This window comes from Rhea americana, unplaced genomic scaffold, assembly GCF_003343005.1.
Source record: "Rhea americana isolate MKP2758 unplaced genomic scaffold, rheAme1 scaffold_263, whole genome shotgun sequence".
NCBI classification, from domain to species: Eukaryota; Metazoa; Chordata; class Aves; order Rheiformes; family Rheidae; genus Rhea; species Rhea americana.
This window is the reverse complement of record NW_028186383.1, coordinates 875,576-885,327: the sequence shown is the minus strand read 5'-3', so window position 1 is coordinate 885,327 and position 9,752 is coordinate 875,576. Positions and strand designations below refer to the sequence as shown.

The following is a 9,752-nucleotide window of genomic DNA, read 5'->3' as shown; positions in this document are numbered from 1 at the left end:
TCTATAGACTTAGCACCTCTATTTAACTATTCCAGATATTATAATTACGGATTAAGTCACTAATACTTTAGATTTTTGAAAATGACTCTTGCAGCTGCTCACATCATCTGTCTGAATTGCATTAATACAAGAAAAAATTACAGAATAGTTTTCCTGCTGCTCTCTTACTTTSCTGTCGTTGTCTTCTTTCTCAGAAGAAAAGATAGCCATCATCTTGGGTCAATCCAAATTAAAACAGTGTAGAAAGTATACCTTTGTCCTCTCTGGTGGGGTCTTGGATGTCAAGGAAGTACACTGTTTCGTTTCTGCTGGGCATTCTGGGCTTAGGTATGATGGCCAGACAGAATGAAACAGATCATGCAAATTCATTAGTGAGAGGATGCTTTGAAGCTGTACAAGGCTGAGCTTGGCAAAATCATGTTACTGAAGAAAGTGGAGAAGCTGAAATGTAAAGAAAGTGTATACTGATAAGGTAAATATATTTTCTTGTGCTACAGAAATGCACATCAGTCTTTACTACCCAGTTATAAAAGACAAAGTCCAAAAGACCCTGAYCCCATTATGACCCCCAACTGGACTCAGGATTTCTCTTGATACTTATTTGAACATAACTGTTGAAAACAATATTCAATCAACTAAGTAGCAATTCTAATAATTTCTAGAATAGAAATAGATATTATTCTCAGACCAGCCCATAGCAGTCACTTGTTACTAGTCACGTGTTAGCTTTAGGGCTCTTAAGGATGCAATTAGAATGGCTTAATTATACTAAGAGGCTTGTTGCTGAGGGAATATTATGTGGAARAGTGCTTGTATAAAGGATTTGTTCCAAGAAATATGGTTATTTTGGATGCGAGAGATTCACAATGATCTTGACCTTCAGTTGTGAGATGCCTTTATGAGTATTCATCTGTTCAGACTACAGATGACAGGTAAACTTTGAAGTGTTAGTAGAGCAGACTGAGATAACACAGAAAAAGCCAGATACATTGTGTCAAGTGCATTAGTAAGGAAATATTTTTAAACTATAATAAAGATTAACGCATTTAGATTAATGTCAACCCTTTTTACAATCACTTTTAGGGTATAATATGGCATAATACTTCCAGCTTGTTTGCAACATTCAAGTACATCCACATGTACCCTTCCCTCTATCATAACTGAAAAATAATTTTCCCTGAAACTTTAAAGACACTCCACCTAGACTAAGTCTTTTTTTTTTTTCTCTCTTTCCYTTTTGTCTGTCAGTGATATTATTGTAAGTAGTTCAGATGTCTCTTCATGGTACTGTTTTATGCTGTATATAATAGTCTTAAGTTATTAATGATGTTTGTTTTGAAGCTATGATGAATTTTTACAGCAAAAATAGTTTAAAAAATAGTTGAGGAGAAGCTTGCAAGAAGAGATTTCTGTTTCTCACAAGGCTGCCAACAGAGAACTAACTTCTTAACTAAAATTGGCTAATGAATTATCCAAAGAAATTGCTTTTTGACCATGGTTTATAGGTGCATAATAGACGTGAGTAAAGAATATTGCAGAAAGAAAAATGAATTTCATTCCTGCTAGTATCATTTGTATATGAAAAAATAAATTATGTTCATCTCATACTAATTCATTTCTGTGCAGACCTRTGTGGACTGTTGCTTTTGAACAACTATCTCATGCCTGACTTTCTCCATATAAATGTGATCTAGGTTCTAATTTTGGTTTGAACCTGGATGAAGATAATTGAAGTCATCACAAGACCTTGGAGCAGAGTCTTAAATTCATGTGTGTTTTTATGGTGTCTCCAACTACTGTTTACCTACAGTAGTGCTAAGACACTAACTTTCACTATCCATATACAACTGATATGCATCTTGGTTTTGGACTAGAAAAAAAAAGAAACTACAGAAAAAAATCAGGTTCACAAATCGKGTTCAAAATCAGGTTTCAGCTTTGAAAGAGCATTACTGCCATTTTGATAGTAATAAGTTATTTCAACTGTGAAAGTACTCATAAGTATAAATTATGGAGTTACATTACTGTTTTCTCTGCCAGATAGACCAGAAATTTTAAATAAGATTTATAAATAAGATTTATCTTGAGACTTTGGAAACTGTTTTGCTGAGTTATTTCTAATGTATGGAAAGTGCTAAGTTGATGCCTGTTGGAGTGTATTTATGTATGAGTAATCCAGTTTCAGGTAATAGATCTGTTAATTTTCACTAAGGATGGTAAACAGTTTGATTTGATATTGTATTGATTTTTAAAACTCTGAAAAAAAGTCTGTTTTCTTAAAGAAAAATTGTAAGAATATAACCACAATAGTTTAGTAATTAAGAYTCAAATTAGCATTTATTTCAAAATGAGTTTAAGCATGGAAGTGATAAAGGCTTGGTGTTCCCGAAGTAAATGAAAAATATAGTAAAAATAATGAAGAGAACCTTCTTGACTTCTCAGCCTGGATTTTACTATCCTAAACAGGCATGGGGAAAGACTAGGAGATGAGATTCAGTTAGGTGATTTGAAGGTGGAGGTGTTGACTCAACTTCTGTAGTTGCAATAGGACACTGACAGTTAATTTACTTCAAGTCTACAACGGAAACATAATGGGGAGTTGCTCCTAGCTTATGTCAGAATAAGGAATTTCTTGAACCAAAAAATGAAATGCCATGTAAACATTATATTTGTGCATGTTCTGTCACTCAGTTTCAGAATATCTGAGTAAAATTTTATGAATCAGGATTAGATCCTAAATTATTATTTTATTGCTGTGAGAAACACTGGTAACTAACACTAGAAATCTTGTAATGATAAACTACAGGGAGTAAAGCTTATTCTAAGTGTAGCTTTAGGAATGAAAATAATTTTTTTGCAACTTTGCTATACAGTGTGTGAAGTATTGATTAGCTTAATGCTAGTCAAATGTAGTATGCAGTTTTTACTATATCACTTTTCATAGCAAAAAAAAAAAAAAACTTCCTTCAGCAGCCTAGACCTTTAAAACATAAATTGTCTATAGCTGTTTAAAATACTTGAATTTAACTGATGAACATGCTTAGAGAAGTTTAAACTGAAATAAATTTTTAATATTGAAGAATTGCTCTCAGTTTTCAAAGTTCTCCACAACATATTAACAAAGTATTTGTTTAGAAAGATTTTCTTACTAAACAAAGTTAATATTGTTCTATACTAATTTATTCAATTCATGGGTCTTTATAGCAGATTGACACTTTTTTTTTCTCACTGCAATCAATTTACTCCACAATTCAATCCACTGAATGGATTTAATCAAAATTAAACAGGCATAAATATTTTTCCTATACTGCTTAAGTGTTCCCCATCACCACCACCACCACCACCAATGGAAAGTATTAGATCCACAWAAAGCTGTCACCAGCTGCATTGTTTCCAGGATTATTTTGGTCTGAATTTATTTAGTACTTTCTCTGTATCATGAGTGATCACAGCAAAGTTTTGAGGATTAGGTTTTTATAAACTGTWCAAGTTATACTAACCTTTATTTTGCCTGCTTTTATTGCTGCATGCAAGTGGTAGAGCTATGTTAAATTATGAATTAGGTGAACTTAATATTGGGCACACCTTATTTCTTCTCACTCTGAAAACAGAACATCAGATAATTTTTGGTGAAACAAAGAATAGCGAGGTTTAATTCTTAAAAAGAATTTAAACTGCTCCTCTGTCTTTTCTGGAAAAAAAATAGTAGATTGGTGACATAGAGATCTCTTTAAGTTCTGTTTCTTTTTAGACTGATTTGAAAGTCCAACAAATTCTGAAACTTAGCCTATATGTCTTGCATATGCATATAATCCATCCGGATAGTAGGATTATCTTGTGAAAATCGATTTAACATGCACAGGTGAACTTAGAGAACTGGACTAATAAGCTGAGGAGAGTAAGGTACTAGTCTGGAAAATTTTCCTTCTGTTATGCTTTATTTTTATAGTAGAAAAAAACTGTTGGAGTTCTTATCAAGATATTGATGTTTATATGTTTTTCTCTGTATTTTAAAAAAATAAGTATGAGAGGTAAGGTGTTAAATGCATAAATAGTGCTATTTATGCAAGRTAAATTAATTCCTGTGTGAAAACTACTGTTGCCTGCTTTCAAGACTTTGTCATAAATATCTTTATGAGAATTACTGTGCTCAAAGATTATTACTTGCATTTTTAGGTTAGCATTATCAAGAAGCAATGCCAAAATAATACTGCTGAATTGAAAAGCTGTAAACCCAAGCTTAGTTATTTCYATTTCTCACATAAATCATGTGTTATGCTTGCACGTTTGGTATATGCTAGAACCTGGAAGAAAAAAAAAAAAGTTGAAAAGTTATTCCTGTATTGAAACTATAATTTTAGACAGAAGTTCTGGAAAAAGATGACATTSATCATGTCTTCTTCCTAATCTATGTGTCAGTCAAACAGAATTGTACCATATTGTTCCATATGGACTAGTTGACTTATCTCTTTTGTAACCAATTATAACTTTACAGGCCTGCATTTTGTTAAGTAGCTTTGGGCTTTTCTGCTAYTTCAGGGACTGGATATAAAATGGTATGACATCTTTAAGGCATGGGAAAGAGAAGGGGCAAGGTGCTTATTACTGCCAAGCTGCCTCCTACTTTTCTTCTTCTAAGGGAATGTATCTAGAGTTGAGACAGAGTAAAGGATAACCTTCTGCCCTTACTTTCAAAAATATATTGTGATGCTGCTTGCTTCACTTGTATGAAATGATCTAGAATAATAGGAAATTATAGTAAGGTTAAAAACAAGTCCCAACAAAAGAGAGCTGGATTATTTATTTATATTTTTGCTGAGAGTATTTCAGAGATTATTTTCAGAAGATTACAATTCTAGGGCTTCATACCCTTTTCTTGTTTTCTAATCTAATTAATGTGAATGCTTCAATTTATTGCTGTGTGAGCTTGAAATGTTTTGATTTTACTTGTATTAAAGAACAGCATTGCAACTTAATTTCTTATATCTGCTAGAGAAATTACATTAATACAGTAAATATTGTTGACCTCTCTGTTTTGAGGGAGGCTTGCTCTAACTTTCTTCTCTGAGACGAATGATTTCGTCTTTCTCATTGGCTCTGTGATCCTGGCCTTTTCCTTCGTAATCCCAAAGGGGTGGCTCTTGCCATTAAACAATTTGAAGCTTTGCTTTCACATTGTGTTAATGCTCCTCTGTGGCTCTTGAAGAAGCAGGTCTGACAGAGTTTCCAGAGTTCAGACGTGCTCTAAGGGAGTGCATCCCRCGCTAGTCAGGGAAACAACGGTCTGGATGACAATTAATGCCATGTACCAAAACACGTGTTCCCGATTATCAATGTTGCCTACACTGTTTACTGTTGCATTTTGTCGATATGAATAGTCTACAAACAATGACTAAGGTCTTCTTCCCTTGGTGAGTGAATAACTATTTCAACTTCCTAAGAACTGTTTATGTGCCTGGGTTTTCTAGAAGACAGTTTACCTCCTTGTGTGAAGTTCCTGTGTTCATGAGCTTGCATGTTGGCAACGCCTGCTTTGTAATTACTGGTGATAGGCCTAAAAGTAAGGCCAGAAGGCCAAATCAGACTGAGCAGGAGGTGTAGGAATATGTATAATTTCAAGTGCAAACTTGAAAATACGTGACCAGTCTACTTATTTCTCAATAAACACTTGAACTGTTTATCAAATCTAGCAATATACGCATTTCATGTACCTTGCTCCCTTCAGTGGTGCTGAGTTTGTCATGAGGCATTACAATCCCCAGACTTATTTAAATGTATACATATATATATACATATATATGTGCTATCTGATCCTCTTGTCAAAGTTGATAAAAATGTGACTGTATCTTTTACACTGGGATAAAATTGAGATTCCTCTAAGGATCGGGCAGTACTGCAAAGCATAATGAATGGGACCTGAGTTTTCATTCTAACTTTGCGATTGGTCCACTATGCATAACTCTTCTGTGCTTTTTCCTTGGAAAGTAAGTTTTTCCTACACAAAAAGTAAGGTTAATGACACTGCTGTATGGGGAGAGGGAATGTTTACTTGCTCCTTTTATGGACAGCCTGGTGAAAAGAACTGAAAGGGGGACTTTTGGAGTTGGGCATCTGTGGTGAAGAATTCAATATATATACTAAGCAGCATTTTCAGTAGTGCTCCTTCCTTCACTGTGGCATATTGAAGCTTTTAAAGATTTTTAAAAGACAAAATCTCTGTTAGGAATCTTCTCTTGTGAAGATATTTTTAGGCTTAAAGTTTCAGCTTCCTGTAAGAGAAAATGAATATACTACTTTCTGTACAAATTGATGAGAATTTCTCTGGGTATGGGCTATGGAAACAGGCTTCTTGGATGTGTTCAGAGATTGTAGTAAATGAAGAATTGCAGAAAGTTAGGTCTGTATCGCACAAAGAGGTGGAAATGTGATTAGCTAATGTGGAATAATGTGTAAGATACTTTATGACTTGTAAGTAACTAGATTTCAAAAATGTTAATTGATTGCCTACATTAGGGATAATGGAATGTATCCAAAGAGCATTCGGGGATGGGGGGGAGAGATATTTGTAGTTGCTAGAGGAAGCAGGGAAGATGTATAAGGTTGCCGTATTATTTTGTTGTTTGGGATGTGGTTTTTTTGAGTATGATAACTCCAGGCGTGTATTTTTCATAGAAGTGTCTAGTTTGTTCACGCTTTTTATGGAACAATCGTCGTTGTTATATAATTAGTTGTATATATTTTGTGAGTCATTGAAGACAAATAATATCCATATATTTGTGAGAGAGTTTGCTTGTTCTTTTATTAAAAACAAACAAACAATAAAAAAATCAGGCCCCTCAACCCGCCAATTTAAATGTCCTGCAGCCAAGCTACTATCCATCAAGAAAGGACTACCCTGCTGTACTACTGTTAAAAGGTGATGGGATGTTGGTAGAGAAGTGGAGCCATGTTCTTTAAAACTGTTAGTAAGGAACCTTGACTTTTCAGTCTGAGACCATGATATAGGAATTATAAATAAATAAATACAATTACAGAATACTGATTACTTTGTTTTTCAATACTATTGCACATTATATCAGCTGTGACGTTTTTGGCCTCGTCAAATGTAATATCATTCCCAGGATAGTGGTGTCATGCTTTGTCACATGTCAGTTACAAAAATATTTCTACATTTTTTTATAGAATTTGTTGTAGAAACAATGCTTACCTTTTATTTTAATGCTATTACCTTATTTTTTTATAAAAAAATATTTAATTTTCCAGAAATAAGCTTTTTAAAGTTTCATATTGCTGGTAATCTAAAATTTTACAATTATTTTGTAATAATATTCAAAAGGCTCTGGCTAATTTCTCAATTAATTGTGAAAAGGCATGTATTAGTGAGATGACATATAGTGACACGGAAAGGAAAACAATCTTATTACAGCATATTTAAAACTGAGGAGATGTGCATAAATGCAAGTAGTGGCATATATGTCCACCCAGCTTGGAAAAGACTTGTATATTTGCCTAACTATTTGTATTAGAATAATTAGTTTAAGCTTATACATAATATTTGGGGGATTGGGACCATAATTTTCAGTTTAGAAAGGGAAGGAGAAATAAAAACCAAGAAAGCAATACTTAATGAAGAACAATAAGGCTAAATCTTTTATTTTGGATAAGTAACTTGTACATAAAGGAAAAATGATGTGGTTTTGGTTTTGATAAAGCCTGACCAATGGGAATCTTTTTCAAGTTACTGTGGAGCGGCCTTAATGCTGTAAATAATCCAGTTGGCCAAGTCCCAGTACTGTGCAGATGAGAAAAAGAAGCAGGAAATTCTGTTGTTTATACATATGTCTGTAACACTGAAGCAAGAGCAGCCCAGCAAGCCCAGAGGGTAAGGGGTCTTAATCCTGTAGGTTTACTATCTAAGTTTTCTGTTTTTCTTTTAGGACAGAGTGTGAGTTACTATCTTGATGATAGGAGGAAAGAAACAATTTGAAATACCTAGGAAAAGTACTGAAGATCAGAAAACAATATTTTAAGTATGTAACTAAGTAAGATTTAGCTAGACTTTTCTGTTCTGTCTTTTTCACTATCACTGTGTAATAGTTATGCTAACATGCTACTAACATTGCTTGTTTTTCAGATGTATGAAGATACTTTTTACCATAACCAGATAAGATTTTAAAATTTTCATAGTATCAGTTTTTTAAAATGATTATTTCTTATTTTTGATTTAGAAGTTAATAAAAATGTGGAATATTTGTTACACTGTTTATACTGTTTTCATATTGATAACTTTTTCAAATCATGATGTAGAGTTATTCTGCAATAGGATAGGATGGTAAAGCTTTGGTAATTTTTAATCATTTGGTATTAAAAACATACATGTCATAAGAATACTGTTATGAGTTTGCTGCTGTTCACATTGCATTTTGTTATTAGAAAGCGGTGTTTCCTCAACGTTTGTTTTCAGAAATTCCACTAATGAGATTTATGATCCTAATTTTCTTCAGAAAATATCTACTGGGATAAGAAAAAAGGAAAGATGTGTTCTTAGCTATATGACATTATTTTAATGCAATGAAAATGATTTGTTGATGCTATGATTTGTTGATACTGGACAAAGTCTTACAAACTATGATAAACTAAATATCTAACATTCCAGATGGTATGAGTGTATATGGCTGATCCATAACAGTGAGATTCAAGAGCCAGGTTTCCAAAATGATGCTGATTAGTTTAATAAATGCCCGTACTAGATAGTACTAACAGGCCTTCCACTGAATATCCAGTTGTGTGTGTTTTATCTGTCTTAGTTTGCAGTGATTATCACCACTGTGTGATCCACCACAGATTCTGATAGAAATAATATTGTTACTGTAATCTAAGGTTTTGTTCTAGATTATTTATGTTAGAATATTTACATTTTGAAGTCTTTAAATGCAATCATTTGTATAGTATACTGAAGATAAAAAGGCTTTGGTTAAGATATGAGATATCATTAGTAGAACTGGTCATACCTCTTTATATCGTGAAACATCCTAGCAAAGTCTACAAAAAAAATCTTGTGAGTGAAAGAAGTGAAAGAACAGATCTTTCATTTTTGTATGTGTGTGTATAGCCTGCTTTGAATTCAGACCACTCTTTCTCCTTAAATATAAACTATCACATTACTTTTTAACTTCAAGTAAATCTGAAAAAAGAAATTTATCAGGAAATGAAAACCTTAGAGCAGCAGGTAATGAGCTTGCTTAAAGCACTGTTATTGGTGTCAGCACCAATGGGGCTAGATCTTTGTGTTATTTAAATAATGCTAATTTATTTTTCTACTAGTTGAATAAATTGTAGATTGAAAAGTTTAACAGTCATTATTCTACTTTAATTGATAGTTCCATATTATTTTTTATTATTCCCCTAGTAAATGCAACTTTTAACAAACAAAAAAAATGAAGTTTCATGTTCTGAATCATTTTTTATAAGGTAGGTAGTCACAAGTAAAAAAAAAAAAAAAAAAAAAAAAAAAGACTTTTTTTTTTAATCCAAAGAATAATTGACAGATGTATACTTTATGGAGAACTAATGCAATTTTCTATCAGGAGAAAGAACTTCTAGTGTATTTAAATACTGCTTTCCACCTATATGTCTTTTTCTAATCAAATGCTAATAAATGAAGAAATAACTACAGTGGTTACGAATAAAATATTAGCGGAATTCCAAGGGTAAAGCCTCACACTAACCTTCGCGCTACACTGATCTTCTCT

At 32.9% G+C, this 9,752-nt stretch overlaps 1 protein-coding gene across 4 annotated transcripts in view; it reads left to right on the top strand.

Moving 5' to 3' along the window:
- The first annotated feature begins 7,852 nt into the window (after positions 1-7,852).
- The window catches only part of CCDC102B (coiled-coil domain containing 102B), a 217,676-nt gene continuing 215,776 nt past the window's right edge, over positions 7,853-9,752 (top strand). For all 4 annotated transcript variants that reach the window (XM_085307767.1, XM_085307765.1, XM_085307766.1 and 1 more), the window contains exon 1: positions 7,853-7,882. The gene's annotated coding sequence lies outside the window, so the exon portion shown is untranslated. The remainder of the gene's footprint in view (positions 7,883-9,752) is intronic.